General features: G+C 44.5%; 1 pseudogene; it reads left to right on the top strand.

The window, feature by feature from the left end:
- The first annotated feature begins 3,523 nt into the window (after window positions 1-3,523).
- On the top strand, window positions 3,524-11,522 carry LOC112902444 (annotated as a pseudogene).
- The last annotated feature ends 6,922 nt before the right edge of the window (window positions 11,523-18,444 follow it).

The raw sequence follows: 18,444 nt of genomic DNA, 5'->3' as shown, positions 1-18,444 counted from the left end.
CAAGTTCGCCAAAAAGGACTTCAAAAAATGATTGCTTATGCCATTGTGTACTAAGAATAGGCACATGAGTTTAATTCATCGAAAACAATTGCACAATAAAAAATTCCATCTAGGCGCACCAAATCAAAATTAGTGCAAGTGCTTAACTGCTAAGGACTGTGACTATACTTAGGAATAAATCAAATTTGAGCTATGTGTGATTCAGATTGAGAAAGTATGTCTTTGTGCCTACCTTTTGGAACACAATGTGTGAAAGTTTGAGAGAATGGTTGATATTCATTCTTCCCTGTCTCCTTTTTGTTAGCAGTACAGATTAGTCCCACTGCTCTCTGATAATTAGTTGAAAAAAATATTCCATTAGCTGTATGTGACATTAATGAGAGGTTTTTCTTTAGCTATTTGTAGTGATTCCTGACCTTGCAAGTCACTCCGATGTTGATTTGTTGGCTTTTTTTATTTGAAAAGAATGACTGACACCGTAGATATTTTTGGATGGTATAATTTTACCTCTTCCGTGTGATATAATTTGCATAACTACTTAGGAACATGGCAAATGATTTCCTATTTTGCTTAGTTCAGATTCAGGAACATGGTATAACTGTTACCTCTTCCGTGTGACATTGCCTCCTCTCCTCGTGCCTCAGCTGCGCTTGCACAATTCAGAGGCAACCTGATTCCGCCGCTGAATCTTCCACCAATCCCCACTGGGTAGGAGATTTGCCTCTGTTTTTACAGCCTATGCTTACTGACATTCTTCTGTCCTTCACACCTCTCTGAAGCATAATGAACTTCGAGACACCATGGTGGCAGTGACCATGGTTCAATTAAACCTTTGGAGTGCAGCTTCTAGGCTTTTGTTTGCTGATTGAGTAGACCAAATGTCAAGTTTCAGAGAATTGTGACTTTCCATCTACAGATGCAAACATGTGAGGCTGTCAGTGTCGTCTTGGAAATTTTTAAAATTTCAACTCTGAATATTGAATGATGAATCTGGGTGCACGTGCTTTTCCCGGAGACCTCGTGTTGACAGTTCAATGTGTGTTGATCATGATTGATTTTTTTGAATGCTTAGTGCTTGTTCAACTGTACAGATAGTGAATGTCTCCATGAAACATCGCCTGAACTGTATCCAAAGTTGGTTATGACGATTTCTGAAATTTCCATCTGATTTTGATTATCACTTATGCTGTGTCATGGCCGCAAATATAGTAATATGATAGCTTCGTATTCAGACTAGAGATGTTGTAAATGTTTCTGAAACAAAGTTAGATCATGATAGTGCCTTGGTGGCTTTGCCTGCTGCTTAATTAAATTGGGATTGTAGCAGGACAGGGTTTCAGACTTTTTAGCATTGGGCAGCAACTTCAGCCATGTCTCTTGAAATCAGTAGCATAACAAGAGAGATGTTAAAAATTATAATCCTTTTCAGAAATTAACCTGTTGTTCCATATGAGTATTGTTATTTTTTTAGTTTGAACAGTTCTATTTTATTCTTTTAGCTTCCATAGATCAGTCACCCTCCATCAAGAACGGGCTTGGATTGAGTCCAATCTTTTGCTGGTAAGAAAACAAATTCCTGCATATATTTTTCTTCCAGTTTTTTCCAAAATAAATTCCTTCATGTTAATTCTTCACTGCATTGCTACTTGGTGGTAAAGATCTGTGGTGGAAAAAAGTGTATCGTTGTGTTACATACTTACGTTAAAGCAGTGTTCAGTGCCAGTCTAGGAAAAGGGAAGGAAAGGAAGACACAAAATTAAATCAATGCTGAAATGCTTCGTTAGAGGAGGGCTGCATTGATTCTAAAGAAACAAATGGCCTGATAGATCTACCCTGTTTTCCTGTGTCGTCTTCTTATATGGATCAGTATGTGTGCCTTAGCCTGCATATCTTGTATGGATCCAAACCTCATTGTTTGGGCTTGCTTGCCAATTTTGGATTTCCATTTCCTAGAAATCACAAATCCATTCTACATGCACATAGATGCAGAGTGTTTCTGAAATTATGCATGATAATGTTCTCCATTGTCTGAATGTTAGTTCTCTGTTGTCTGAATGTCTAAATGTCCGGATATACACTCGTTTTCATTTTTTACTTGAATGGTGCAGAGCTACCGCCCTTCCATTCAAAAAATGAGGTATCCCATGATCTTGGTTCTACTCATCAGAGTTCCATTCCCCTGCTGATCGATGCTCAACCAGATGGCTGGTGCATGTCATGTAAAGCTGAGCAACTGCACACCATGCTCTACATTTACAAGTTCGATCACGGTACTGTGTTGTCTCCACTGTTGTGTTGGATCCTTAGCCTATGGAGATATATCCCATGATCTGTTACGTGTTGTTGTTATGCCTCTGAAAGTCTGAATCTTTTTAGGCCTCTGCATCTTTTGATGTTCTGCTCATAGCTGTAGTCACCGTTTAGGCCTCTTAGCACTGAAATGGACATCACTATCTACTACTTCCTGAGTCTGCAATATTGATATATGGCTCAGTTTTCTTTCCTATCTTCATTCGCATGGTGATCGTTTCCTTCCTTTTCAGGGCACGTGCTAGCAGAATTAACGATGGGCTTGGATCAACAGCCCTGACGACATAGAGAGACATGACTCCTCGCCCTTATGAGCACGAGTACCTGACTGAAGCAACTTTGATACGCTTCCTCTCTATTGTGTCTATGTTAACCTCCCTGCTTTTTCATGTTCTCATGACAACCATGAATCATAAGAATGAAAATTACAACAATCTTTTGATTTCCGACGAGTCAAATCTTACGAGCTACTCAGCGTTGGACAACAGGATCTTTCAATTTTTCCGTTCCAAGACAACTTAGCGGTTTCCTTGTGTTTATTTTAAGGCCTATCGTCTCGAAAATGTTTCAATACCAATTAGAAAAAGACTAAATATAAGTTAATTATAAAACTACCTGCATAATTAATTCATTAAGCATAATTAATCCATAATTAGCATACATTTACGGTTGCATCACATGGGCTAATCATGAACTAATTAGGTTTAATAGGGCTAATTATGGACTAATTAGGTTTAATAGATTTGTCTCGCGAAAAAGTCTAGAGGTTATGGAATTTATTTTATCATTAATCTATATTTAGTACTTCTAATTAATATTAAATATCCGATATGACGAAGCTTAAAATAAACATTCCCTTACTCCGACGCTTGAAAGAAAAAAAATATCCGCAGCTCCCGGCCAGACCTTCACAGTTTGCGGTTTTTCTCTCTCCGAAAGAGATTGATGAGTCAGAGAGTTCCGGCTTCTGACATGATGCAGCATTTAACCATATCATGCCAGATTTATTTGAGCTTAATATAGAACAATACGAACCACACTGCGCTACAAAACCATCCGGAAAAACTCCGAAACATCCAAGTGGACTAGTAGTAGAGTAATAAGAACATAAATGTCTAATCACCTTGGAAAACCACCAAAATATTCATTACGGACTCATCCGCAGCTGCAAACCGAACCCTTTTTATCCCCGGGCCGCGAAGCGTGTCTTGAGTGGGCGACGCTCGTGAGCCGTGCCTCGTGGTCGACGCGACCACATGCTTCCCGGCACCCGCTCCACGTCACGGGAGCGCATCGCGGCCACCCGCTCCAGATCGTACGGCCCGCGATGCCGTCCGAGGCCACGCGGCCCCACCTGCAGCGAGAGGCGACCTTGTCCCCGTCCTCCGTTCCCAGCTCCTCCTCCTCTCTCTCTCTCTGTCTCTCTTCTCTTCCCTCCTTACCTTGTCGCCTAGGGTTCACGCCGTCGTCAGCGGCTGCGGCGGCGAAGCCGGAAGCTACAGCCCTCCCCGGCGTCGGTTCGTCGTCGGCCAGGTAATAAAGCCTGCAGCGCCTGCTCCTGACCCTCCTCCAGCGTGGATCTCGGCTCTCGAGAAGTTTCAGATTCAGGGAAGGGTGGTTCGTAGATTGCTACGATTCGCGCGGTTTCTGATGGATGCGAGTGATGGAGTCGATACTCTGGTGCTAGATTTGTGCTTTTTTTAGGGATGGAAATTCCTTTTCTGGGGTTTGGTTCGGGGATCGATCAAAACGGATGGAACAGGTGCGGTGGTTGCTCATGCTATGTGGAAAGAGTAGAGTCAGCTAAATTGTTTGGGATCCGAGCTAATTGGTTAACGATGAGAGTATTTGTCATGCCACACATGAGAACCAACTAGGCAATCAGTTCTGCATGTTGATCCGCTTCTGCATGTTGTTAGATCGCAGGAAAATGACATTAGATATTTGCAGATCATGTCCATTCTACTTGAGTTCCTGTGGCTTGGGTCTAGCCAGCACTTGCTCCCTTTCAGTTAACTTAAATATTGATGTAGAAGGAGAATTTTGAGTTGCTCTTTTAATTCTGATGTAAACTGAGCATTATGTTGTTGAACTGGAAATCAATTTAATCGAACACAGGATCCTGTCTGCATATCCTTCAATGATGAAATGTGTGGTGGTTCATTGTTTTATTATGAATTTTGTGCCTACTGCATCTGTGTATTAAAGATTGCTAACTTGTTAATCAGAATAGACTGTATAGTGTTACATCATTTTATCACACAGAGGTTTTCGTGTGCATTATACAAAAGGTTAACTGATTTTCGTTTCTGAACTCAGGAAGATGGCTGGCGGCTTTAGAGTACTGCATCTGATCAGGCCCTTTCTGGCTTTCTTGCCAGAGGTGCAGAGTGCTGATAGGAAAATACCTTTCAGAGAAAAAGTGATCTACACTGTTATTTCTCTCTTCATTTTCCTGGTGTGCAGCCAGCTCCCACTCTATGGCATTCCATTCGACTACTGCAGCTGATCCTTTCTACTGGATGCGTGTTATCCTTGCATCAAACAGTGGTACCATCATAGAGTTGGGTATTACTCCAATTGTGACATCTGGAATGGTAATGCAACTTCTTGTGGGATCAAAGATCATTGAAGTTGACAACAGTGTGAGGGTGGATCGTGCTCTGCTGTAAGTACTAAGTATTACGTCTTATTACTAAAATAGCATAATCTTCAATTTATTGTTCTAAATGTTAGTGGATGTTTTGTTCACATTCCATATATAGCCTTCCTCTATCCAGTGAACTACCATATGAAATTGTGGAGCCTGCTTATTCATACTTCTTATATCCATCAATTGTATTGTGACTTCTTTACTCAGGAATGGTGCACAAAAGTTGCTTGGTATCCTGATCACTATTGGGGAAGCCGTGGCATATGTTCTGTCTGGAATGTATGGCAGTGTAAGCCAACTTGGAACAGGGAATGCTATTCTCATTATACTTCAGCTTTTCTTTGCTGGCATCATTGTCGATGTCTGGACGAACTTCTTCAGAAAGGTTATGGTCTGGGATCTGGCATTTCTCTGTTCATTGCTACCAATATCTGGTAAGCATGTTGGATTCATTTCTTTTGTTGATGTGCTATTCTGTTACACTTTGGCTTATAATAAGATTGCTGTCATGTAGTGAGAATATCATCTGGAAGGCGTTTAGCCCCACAACCATCAACAGTGGCCATGGCGCTGAATTTGAAGGGGCTGTCATTGCATTGTTCCATCTGTTGATTACAAGTACTGATAAAGTCCGTGCTCTTCGTGAAGCTTTGTACTGCCAGAATCTTCCAAATGTGACCAATTTGCTTGCTACCGTCTTGGTCTTCCTCATAGTTATCTATTTCCAAGGCTTCTGTGTTGTGCTTCCAGTGAGATCAAAGAATGCTCATGGGCAGCAAGGCTCGTATCCAATTAAGCTGTTCTACACTTCAAATATGCCCATTATTCTGCACTCTGCACTGATTACCAACCTCTATTTCATATCCCAGGTAGACGCCTCATTTCCAGTGCTGTAGTAAGTTAAATCTTTCACGTTTGTGCAAGTGCTAATGTATTTTATTGCTACCACAACTTCTCTACAGGAAGTACAGTGGAAATTTCCTTGTTAACCTTCTTGGGAAATGGAAGGAGTCTGGGTACTCTGGCCATTTTGTTCCTGTTGGTGGTCTTGCCCCATCAAGGTGAAAATCTGTCCTTGTCTGTGGTTACAGTTTCTGCAACTCTTCACATGATTGGCTGTTCTTCTGACTAACCATGGATTTTGGAATAATGCAGTTTGGCTGATGGCCTTGCAAATCCATTCCATGCACTGTTTTATGTGGTCTTCATGCTGTCAGCTTGTGCACTGTTCTCAAAGACATGGATTGAAGTTTCTGGTTCATCAGCAAAGGATGTTGCTAAGCAGCTAAAGGTAAAAGCAATTCATATCTATAATTTTTATTATCCAATTCACCGTCCAGGCTGAGAGTAGCTCATCATAAGTCATATACATGCTATATGATCGAGAAATTTGGAGGCCAGTATCTATATCAACAACTAGTGGTTGGCACGTGCCCATGCGCTTGTTGCTACACAGTTGTTGATGTGTCATATATGACATAACATTTGGAGAATTGATGTTGTTCGAGATAACTTCTCTTGCTAAGTTCGATGGCAGTTGAGTAGGAACATGTGCATATAATTTACAAGATTTTTTAAGTTTGATGGTAGTTAAGTCCTGGTATGGATACATAATTTACAGGGAGAGGTAGATCATAACATCATTAATTAGAACAGTAGTGTTCACGGCATGGAGGTAAGTGTTGGCATAAGAGTACTTGTCGTTGTGGTGTCAGTTGCTTCACTGTAGAAAGATGACAAATGTTTGTACGATGTTTTGTTAGATGTAATCAAATAAGAGAAGTATGTCTGAAAAATGTATTAGCAAAGATGTCGTTGGACTGGATTGAAAGAAGAATTTTATTATTGAGTGTGTATAGAAATATAAAAGACTGAACTTTTCTTTGCTCTTCCTTTTATCAGTTAAGTTTAGAGAAACCGGGAAACCTAGATATTATTACAATATGGTTGCAATACCACACTTCTTTAAAGCTAAAACTCTATAACATAGTACATTCAGTTCTGGTTCAAGCAACCAAATTTAGCAAGGGAAATTAAGATATGATAAGAAAATACAACCACTAGGCTGGCACAGAAGAATAAGCTTGCCCATAGAAAAAATTTGGTTTATACTTAGCAGTGAGCAGAAGGAATAAGCACTTCAAGTCTATGGCTGAAAGATAGTCACCTATTATAATGAAAGTGAAATATGCCATCCTGATACAGGCAAAATACTTGAGCAGCAGCCATTTGATATTATGTACCAACATATATCTCATAGAGACAAAAACAAATCTATAGCACATTTAGTACCCCCTTGTTAGGCTGCCATAGTTGGGGAGAATATGTTTAACCTGATAATTTAAACCAACATCAGAATTTGATAATTTAAACCAACATCAGAATTTGTTAGAGGAACTCATATTAGTCCATGTGGAGTTATATAAGAACAAAGGGTATAATTTTAGATGGCAAAAATATATGTCCATGCCAAACCTCTTGCTTTATTTTGTTTCTGTTCTCTGTAACTATAATTTGCAATCCTTAGGTTGTCATTTACTGCAACAGTAATTAGTAAATATATGTTTGGAGAACATTCATATATTGTGAAAACATTGGGTAACTATTTAGCTAATATCCATGATGGGAAGAAGTTAATCAGGTAGACATATACAAATGCTACAGCAAGGTCATCCAGACAACAAGGCCTTCACGTGGATTACTTAATAGACAATGAAATTCTAGAACCCATGTCATAAACTTACAGTGGATATCTGACCTTAAAAAAAGAGGAACCGTGTTCATGTTTAAAAGCGCAACAAAGAGAATATTGTTTTTGAAACCAATATGCAAGGGGGTAATTTTAATTTTAACTAATCTTAAATATGTACTATGATTAATTATGAGGCTCATTGTGGCAAGGGTAAACTGGAAAATGTTTATCTATCAACATAGCCACTAATACATATTGTCAGAAGCAGAAAAGAAGTTGTTAAGGTAGGCATATGCACTTAGGCTGCAAGGTCATTAAGGCCTCATTTGCATAAGTCAACCCACGTCATAAACATAGTGGCAAGCAAACCTTTAAAAATAGAAAGATTAACGAACTATATTCAGATTCAACAGTGCAACGAAAGATTATTATTTTGCTACGCAATGAACAAGGGGATCATTTTAGTTAAACCCCGAAGGACATAGCTCACGCCATGCTATTGGGCCTCACTTGAGCCCAACTGCTCGTGACAAGGGGACCATGTTTGAGTCGGCACCATCCACGGCCCGTGACATGTGTCGCTTTATGATACGCTATTTTTGCTGGCAGTCGCCTATAAGAAAGAGAGGGCTCCACAAAGTCTAGACCCACCGTTCTTATTTTTTCCACCGCCGCCGCCGCGATGCCTCGTCCCAGGCGAGTTTCTCTTCATTCTCCTTCTGTTGCTCTCTCTTTCGGATCTAGTTTTGTTTGTATTGCTCTAGGGCTTGTTCAATTTGTTCGTTATGAAATTTGCATGTGTTTCTTGGTAGGAAGATTCATAACTTCCTGATTTTTTCTGCCACGATTTGAACACGAGAGATTGGGCTCTATATTATGAGTCAACAGCAGGCGCCGTTTGATGGCATCCTGACTGCCGCATGGAGCCCAGATTGACGCCAGGAGAAGATTGTTTGGAGATCCATCTTCTTTTAGTTCCAAGCCACAATACCTGGCCACACCGCGACACAAAAACTCGCCCAGATCATCTATGATTTTATTCTTCAAAAACCACTACTTTTCTTGCGCTTGTGAGAGTATCCAGATTTGGATCTGGTATTTTGCTGGGCTGCAGGGTTTGTTATGGGAACGACATTATTAGACGAACGGGTGCCATCTTCTTTCTCCATGGACGAAACGCCCTTTGCAAGGTGCCCACATAGACGCGGATACATTTTTGGATGGGGTCACAATTTCGATTGCCTCGTCCAAATTGAATTTGGCTATAGTTTCATGTGCATTGTCCTTTTTTTTTGTTGGTAGGGCGCAGTTATGATTTCCCTCTCTTTGTTGGCAACCCCTTTGTTGTGCTCTTGATTAGCCCCAGTATTTTTTTATTTGAGGTGTTCATTCTTCTGTGTTCTTCATGTGTAGACTGTATTGTATTGGTTAGCAGATAAAACTCACCCGTGAAGACTGACGGAATGCTAAACAGATAGAACACAGCTGTGAAGCATGGGCGAAATGTGGGGTGTATTACTTTTTTTCACCGCGTATTACCACACGCTCACTCCATGATAATGCAAGTCAGTCAGTTACCACTCACCACGCAAGGATAGCAAATTACTATTCTAATGGTTTTAACATATATGATGCTAGGCAGCTTACAACCATGTCGGAAAAAAACAAAGTACTGTGAAATGAACGTGTTTGAGATAGCTTAAATATACTCTAATTTGAAAAAAAAACTATTGAAATGAAAATGGGAACAGCGTGGGAGCAGCGGTGCCACTCTGAAGCTCTTTCCACTCAGAAGCTCTTTTGAAAATTTGTTCAATGGCACAGTACCAGTGAAGTAATTTAGTGAAGTAATTTGACATGATCACTCAACGTTGCACTGGCTGGTCACACCATAATATGCAGCTCTATTTACCTGTACACGTCCACCAGTTCATTCCAGAACAACGTTGAGATGAAATTGACACAAACATGCAACAAAAGGGTGGATACACTACACTATCAGCAGGGCCATTGGACGAGTTTTGATCTGAACTCCAGGCCAGCGACACTGCTTGAGATTGACGGATGTTTGAAAAATGAGAACCTTTGTATGCATAGAAGGCGATTCTAGGGATGAACATCACAATATCTAGAATCATAAAGAAATTTCTGTTCCAAGAAAGAAAAAACAGGCAGTTCAGGTAACCACATTCAAGCAAAATATATCTAGATCGATGAAGCTTAAAAATGTTCTCTCATGGAAGCTACTGGAAACTCGCAACGGATCAGTACTTTAACAACAAATTCTCAAGTTTCCACGCATACATCACAATTCACAAAAAGATCCGATTACAGAAGTGTGGTGCATCAGATTCTAGGATGAACCCAAGATCTATATTGGCGCATACTGTATATTTGCGCATACTGGAGGCAAGCATAAGTAAAATGTCTATTGCTCTCAATTACTGTCTATAAATCTTGAACCATAAGATTCCACTGCCTTTTTCTTTCCTGTGCGTCAAGGGCTAACACAAAATTAGCCGACCTTGTGCACATGTAGATTTTGATTTTGGGCCGCTCGGAACCCTAAGCGCAGAAGGTCAGAGACTTCTCACTTGTGTCTGTATGTTAGGAAACATAGCTGCAGCCCGAAGGACACTGCCCGAGCTATGCTATTGGGCCTCACTTGAGCCCAACTGCTCGTGACGAGCGGACCATATCGAGTCGGCACCATCCATGACCCGTGACACGTGTCGCTTAATGATAGGTTGTTTTCGCTGTCTTCCGCCTATATGATAGAGAGAGGGCTCCACGAACCCTAGACCCACTGTTCTTACTTTCTCCGCCGCCGCTGCCGCTATGCCTTGCTCTAGGCGAATTTCTCATCATTCTCCTTCTCTTGCTCTGTCTTTCGGATCTAGTTTCTTTTTATATTGCATTAGGGCTCGTTCGATTTGTTGATTATGAAATTTGCATGTGTTTCTTGGTAAGAAGATGCATAACTTCCTGATCTTTTCCGCCACGATTTGAACACGAGAGATCGGGCTCTATATTATGAGTCAACAGCAGGCGCCGTTTGATGGCGTCCTGACTGCCGCATGGAGCCCAGATTGACGCCGCCAGGAGAAGATTGTTTGGAGATCCATCTTCTTTTAGTTCCAAGCCACAATACCTGGCCACACCGCGACACAAAAGCTCGCCCAAATCATCTATGATTTTATTCTCCAAGAACCACTTGTTTTCTTGCGCTTATCCAGATTTGGATCTGGTATTTTGCTGGGCTGCCGGGTTTGTTACGGGGATGGCACTATTAGACGAACGGGTGCCGTCTTCTTTCTCCATGGACGAAATGCCCTTTGCAAGGTGCCCAGATAGACGCCGATACACGATTGGATGGGGTCGCAATTTCGATTGCCTCGTCCAAATTGAATTTGGCTATAGTTTCATGTGCATTGTCCTCTTTTTTGTTGCCAGCGCTGTTATGATTTCCCTCTCTTTGTTGGCAACCCGGTTATGATCTTTGTTTGTTGTGCTCTTGATTTAGCCCTAATATTTTTTTTTATTTGAGGTGAATTCATTCTTCTATGTTCTTCCTATGTAGACTGGATTGGTTAGCTGATAAAACTCAGCCGTGAAGATTGACGGAATGCTAAATAGATAGAACAGCATGGGTGAAATGTGGGGTCAATTATTTTTTCAACGCGCATTACCACACGCTCACTCCACAGTAATGCAAGTCAATCAGTTACCACTCACTACGCAAGGATAGCAAATTACTATTCTAATGGTTTTAACACGTGTGATGCCAGGCAGCGTACAACCATGTCGAAAAAACAAAGTACCGTGAAATGAACCATGTCGGAGATAGCTTAAATATGCTGTAATCTGGAAAAAAATACTGTTGAAATGAAAACGGGAACAGCGTGGGAGCAGCGGTGCCACTCTGAAGCTCTTTCGAAAATTTGTTCAATGGCAAAGTATCAGTGAAGTACTTTGACATGATCACTCAACGTTCCACTGGCTGGCCACACCATAATTTGCAGCTCTATTTATCTGTACAAGTCCACCAGTCCATTCCACTACAAGGTTGAGAAAAAATTGACACAAACATGAAACAAAAGGGTGGATCCACTACACAATCAGCAGGGCCATTGGACGAGTTTTGATCTGAACTCCAGGCCAGCGACACTGCTTCAGATTGGCAGGATGTTTGAAAATGAGAAGGCCTTGTACCCTTTGAATGCATAGAAGGCGATTCGTGTGTAGTAGAACCCAGGGATGAACATCACAATACCTAGAATTATAAAGAAAATTTCTGTTCCAAGAAAGAAAAAACAGGCAGTTCAGGTAACCGCATTCAAGCAACACATATCTAGATCGATGAAGCTCAATGCTGTTCTCTCATGAACGCTACTAGAAGCTCACATTCTTAAGTTTCCACACATACATCACAATTCACAAATAGTTCCAATTGGCGCATACTGGAGGCAAGCATAAGCAAAATGTCTATTGCTCTCAATTATTGTCTATAAATCTTGAACCATACCACTAAATCTTTGGTGCTTCCACAGTTTCTTTTGTGGAGCATTCAGCTAGAGATGCAAAAGCACTCAATCCTGTGATGGCTTGTTATATGTACTCTAAACCTATGATACAATGAATTTCAGAACCTGATTGGTAGATAAGCACCTGCATTTCCTACAGTGGACACAATCACACAGGACAGGTCACCCGATCTCCAAGTCAACTAAGGCGTGGCACCAACCTAGAAGTAAGCATCCAACCAAATCCAAGCTTGGTAGTATCCTAATAGATAAATAATAAATGGAAACTAATCGAAACATTATCTCTCTATATTGTATCGTCACTGTATTTGAGCAAGCTAGCGACAGAAACGATCAAATTACTATGTTGAATTGGCAGCCGAACACCACTAATGGCGAGCAACCCAATTGTACTCCACTAAGCCAATTTCTTGAACCCTAGGCACTTAAATCAAACCCTCAACAAAAAATCCCCCAGGGATCTGGTAACAATCATGCGAATTCCAGGCGCACCAAGCACCCCACGGGTGCACGGTGGAAGGAAACCTAAGCTGCTCCTGCTCGCATCAACACGAGAGAGAAGGGGGTAGCGGAAGGTTCTGGTGCTTTGTCGTTTAGGTTGGGGCAGGGGTGGATGAGTCCACCTGCGGAAATGAACGCAGTGGCGAGCACAGGAAGGAAAGGAAGGCCTGCGACTTTGGGGATGAGAGAGAGAGAGAGAGAGAGAGAGAGAGGAGGTCAGTCTCGAGCCTCGGGTGGGTTGCTTTAGGGTCCTTTTTGTTTCGATTTTGCACCCAGATTCGCTTCCAGGAATCAGCTAACGGAACCAAAGGGCGCGCTGGCGCGACGCGATTCCACGGAATCGGCCGATTCGTGCAGTTCAACGACGCAGCAATAGGAAGGGCAGATTTCGCAGATTCGAGCCGGTAAATTACCCGCCATACCATCCGTTATGTTGTAACGCTTCGTTTCTTCTGCTCTTTTCCCCACCCGACGAACAGAGCCCGCACTCGATAGCTCTCCTCCACGCCGGCTAGGGTTGCTGCCGCCGCCCCCTCGACGACCTGCTGCCGGCACCTCCAGCTCCGGCATCCGACGCCCTCACGCACGGCGCACCCTCACGCCTCCTTCAAAGAGCCAGGGTGTGGGTATCGGGCTCTCCTCCATGGGTGGCTAGGGTTGGCGCCGCCGGCCCCTTGACGCCCTCTCGTCGACGCCCCGTCCAAGCGCCGCCCCGTCCTGCCGCCGGCGCCTCCGACTCCGGACTCCGGCACCCTCACGCGCGGCTGCCCCCTCCACTCGACGCCCTCCCGCCTCCATCGAAGATACGGGCTCGGGGCTCGGGGCTCGGGTTGCCGCCGGCGCCCCTTCCACGCCCTGCGGCCGGCGCCCCTTCCACGCCCTGCTGCCGGCGCCCCGTCCAAGCTCTGCCGCCGGATACCTGGTACTCATTTGCGTACTCTATTATGTAATGGTTCATCGGATTCTTGCCCTCTTGCTTTTCTGAATTGCTTAATCAGTCACCAGATCCAACAGGTAGAGCCGCAGAGGTTTGGTTCGAATTCTATCTGATAGCAAGCCCATTCATTCCCTGCTATTTACAGCTCGTAGTTTCGCAAAGTAAAATGCGCGCAAATTTTGCCGCTAAGGAGGCGAGGAGGCTTCATAACAGTCCCGCCCATAAGGTGTTCGACGCAATGTCTGAACAAGCTCCGATGGCTGCTTAGCATTGGCGTTGCTGTCGACCACAGTGGGTGCTCGACACAACGCAATTCCGCTGCTGTGGCTCGCGGATTCGGATGGATCCGGTCAAACCTCGGCTGCATCGATGACAGCCCGAGGCAGCAATCCTCCTCCTCCTGCATCGACTACAGCCGTGTGCTGGGCAGGTGTTGCCGTAAAAAATCAACCAGCGATGATCCCTCGCACGCACCATACTAGCTTGGAAGATTTGCTTAATTCCAGTGCTGGTTTGAGGCGTGCCAGTTAGTTTGACCCTACAACTAGGGTTGGCAATGAGAACAAACCTATTAGATTTTGACTGCCCAAACCCATGCTCGCAAATATAAAACCCACCCGTTAAAAAACCCGTTCAATATCTTGCCCAAACCCGTGTCTGTCGGATTAACGGGCACCCATGGATCACCTGTGCCCGCTAACAGCAGACATTGCTGCATTGCACAACAGCTCAACAGTTCAATACGCACGGTAGATCATTAGTGGCATACATAATCAAGCACAAAAGCTACCACTACGGAGGTGGGTGCAACTCGGGAGTCGGGAGTCGGAGCGGCAGGTGCGCAGCGCCTAGATGCGCAGCCGCTGGGGGCAACCGGTGGCTGTTGTGAATGGATTAGGTTATGGTTTGGGGGCTGGCTGTCGGGCTTTATACTAGTTTTAATTGTGTTAGGCCGGCTGGGTTAGTTTGGGTGAGGTATGGGCCAATTTGACTATTGGTCCAGGTACAATAAATCTAGGGGTTTACGGATTCGGGTTTTGCATTCCTAGACCCATGCCCGCAAACTCGATGGGTCTAACTTTTTGCCCATTAACAAACCCACGAGTCGAGAAAATGACCCAAACTCGTGCCCTAATAGAGCAAAACCCATCGGATTTCGGGTTTCACGTACCCATTGCCAACCCTACCTACAAGATAGACCAACTGATAATCTGTTGTCGATCGAAACCCACCGGCGAGCAGCGACAGGCAACACGAGGAGCCGGGAGGCTTCCGGGACGGCTGGTGGGCCCCGGTCCCTCGGTCAACGGCCCAGCGATCTGGCGCACACCCTGGCTTGGAGTTGCTAGGCGTGCCACCTGATCCTGTACCTGATCAGGAAGGTGTGATTCATGAAATTCCTATAAGCACAGACACTTGTAAAAATCAGTCCGAGCCGTGATCGGCTCATTACTCCTCCCCGGTATCGGCCATAAGGAGCCGATTGCATCATTACCGGATCAGATCTTTGGGTCAGACAGCATATGTATATAATAATGGGATAAAACTTGCTTTAAAGATATTAATCTAATCCAATCTACGACAGCTAAGCCCTCACTACACAATCGGAACGTCCTACACGTAATTGAGCCTAACGAATACGCAAAGCATCAGAACAAACACCCAAACAGAGACCCTAAGAACAGCTAAGGAGCCGATCCCTTAAGGAACCCTCTATGCAGACTAAGATCCGATACTAACGTACCGCCGGAACTTTCAACTCGTTTGCAAGGCCTAATCATGCACATATCGAGCTAATCCCTAACAAGTAGGAACTAGCCATAACAGATTGGATCTATCAATAAAAACAAAGCAAGACGCGATCATTGCATCCATGAACGGGTGCAATGATCGCGAAGCACGCAAGAACAACGAACAGAGCAAGATCATGATATAAGAAAAACATTACTCTATGCGCGCTATGATAACTAATGCTACTCGCCATCTACAAGGCTTCAGAACGAGCAACACATAAAGCAGCAAGCAAGAGCAATGCGCCCCCGATCACGCGAAGCGTGATCAGGGGGCAACATGGCACTTACCCGATGAAGAACCCTGGAACAGGGGAGGCGATGCGCCGTGAGTTGTTGATGAATGAATCTCCCTTCTTGTTTATTCATGGTACATATTTATAGTCCGTAGACTTGTTCTCCTTAACTAACCCTAACCAAAAACGACACGAATCCTAACTGCCTAAGCCTGAGTTTACACGGCTTTACTGGCCCCAAACACCCGTACGGGACCCGATCTGTAATCCTACCATCACCTTTCCCTAGGCCCGTTTTGCTCCTTGGCCCACTTTTGGCCCGTCCAGAATATGGCGATAACACATGCCCCCTGGTTTCGGCAATGGTAATTCCGAAATCATTTATTTTAAAACTATCTCGACCCTTCGGCTTCCGATCCGTATATGCCTTTCCGACTTCCAACCGATATGACTGCCCTGTACCAATCTCCTCGGGAACTGTCACAACGCCGATTCACCTTTCTCCCTATTTTACCTTTATAAACTTACCCACCGTGACTTCCCCGGTCATCTTTTCTTACAGCCATACCAATTATACTGCCCCTCTTCTTCCACCATGGCTTCTTCTTCCTCTGCCTCTTCCACCATTTCTTATGAATCCGAGTCCTCTCGAGAGCCAACCCCGGAATACGACCCAATCGCTGCTTATGAGGTCCGTGCTCCCCTGCATTGGGACACAGAGGAGTGGGACTTCCGTTACCAGTCAGAGGATGATGAATCTCTGACTGATGGCGAGGATCTCGCACTCCTCCTCGGAGCCGAGATGGAGGAAGATGAAGACGACACGTCTTGGGGGGAGGACCTTTCTTCCTCGGAGGAAAGAGCCGATTCCTTCTCCTCCGAAGAAGATCCGATGGCAGGTACCTTCCTTCTTGGCAGGTCATCGGACGATTCTTCCGACAGCAGCGCAGGAGCCGAAGGCGACGATAGCTTCACCAGCAACGATGGCGGGGACGACGACGACAGCAGCAGCGACACCGACGATAGTGGCCCAAGCATTGCTCCGTCGCCCAAGCGCCGCAAGACTTCCGGTGTGTACTGGTGGTAGACTGTAGTGTCCCCATTAGGCCATCTTTAGGAGCAGTTAACTCCTCTTTTGTATTTGCTATCCCGCTGTGAATAAAGTCTACTTTTGTACCAGCAATTCTTTTTGTGCGTAATTGTCTATTTCGAGAGCCGATGGCAACGCATTGGCTTCAGAGTAACCGATCCGGATTTGAAATAGCCCTTCAATTTACTTCACCCTTCCGCTGGCCTTTTACCTGACACAAATCTCCAAGGATTCTGGGATCCAGATCAACTCCGATCCCCTTTTCTCACAAACCCTAGCCGCAAGGTCCTCCCCGGTCCTTGAGACACATATCCGATCTTGCGCCGCCAAACCTAGATCCGCCCTCCAAGATCCCGATTCAAAATCCCCGATGGCGGAGTCTTCGCGTACCGCCGCCGATGTCTTTGGTCTGAAGGTGAACTCCGACCCCCCATTAATTTTAACACAACATCTGCAAGTTTTACTGCGCGGTTAATTAATTCCTCCTTCGGCAATCTTTGTTTTTCTTGGGGTTTTTTCAGGCTTCCGATATCTTCTTGCCGCACCCTTCTTCCCCCAATTCTTTCTGCCTTGGACCCCGTTCCTATGAGAAACCCATAGACTTGATCTCTTGTGAAGCCAATCGGATCCCCTTTGTGAGTCAGGAAATAGACCTAGAATCTTGGTCGGATAGCCTCCGCGCTTGGCCAAATCCACCTGAAAACTGGATAGTTTGGTACAACAGAGTAGCGAGCGCTTACCAGCCCTTATGGGAATCCATCGGGATAGCCGATGCTCTGTCTCTGTCTCTCTCTCCCCTTGAAAAAGACGAGAACCTTCTGAAGACCATCGGCTATTTCTGGTCTGACGCCTTGAATTGTTTTCTCTTCGGGCATAGCCCATTAGCACCAACATTGCTAGATGTTATGATGATTACCGGCTTGGACATATCATCAACTTGCCCCTCTGCTTACAGCCTCCCTGTGGTCCCTTATAAACTGTCATCCAAAACCGAGTGCACTAACTGGAGCACATACTTGAGCCAACACCAGAAAAGCAAGGGCCCTGTATCTGAGAAGGAGCACACAGCCTTTCTGAACCTATGGCTCGAACATTTCCTCTTCTGTGGCCCTTCTCTTGCTCCAACCAAGAACTACCTCTCCTTGGCTTATGAGCTGGCCAGGGGTCAATCTGTTGGCCTTGGTAGGCTATTTCTCGGGGAACTTTACAGATATCTCCATTTGATGACTTCTAGCCTTCTTTCTCAGAAGAAAATCAGGACCGGTGGCCCATGGTGGTTTATCCAGTTGTGGGCTCGTCTTTATTTCCAAAGTTCTGACCCTGATTTTCCTTCCTTAGTCGGCAATTCCTTCCCTGATCTGAGTGGGAGACAGATTAGGTGTACTAGTTTCGGGCAGGCCTTGTATAGTCTCCCTGGCGGGAAACTGAACCCTCTAGATGCTTCCCGATGGTTCCGGATTTTCTACAAAGGCCTTGACAACCCAAACTTCCTTCCTTATGCCGATTCCGAGCTCTTTGAGAACCCGGCTACCTTCCGACTGGCCGACATTGCCTATGATGCCGACACCAGGCGCCTTTACTCTATCATGGTTCGGCCCTGTCTCCTCCCAGTTGGCATGAGCACCTCCAACCGGATCCTCAAGCCTGGTTATGAGTTTTACCAGCCGGTCGTAGCAGCCCGGCAGTTCGGT

Source organism: Panicum hallii, chromosome 8, assembly GCF_002211085.1.
Source record: "Panicum hallii strain FIL2 chromosome 8, PHallii_v3.1, whole genome shotgun sequence".
NCBI classification, from domain to species: Eukaryota; Viridiplantae; Streptophyta; class Magnoliopsida; order Poales; family Poaceae; genus Panicum; species Panicum hallii.
The sequence above is the reverse complement of the archived record's forward strand: the minus strand, read 5'-3'. Positions and strand labels throughout refer to the sequence as shown.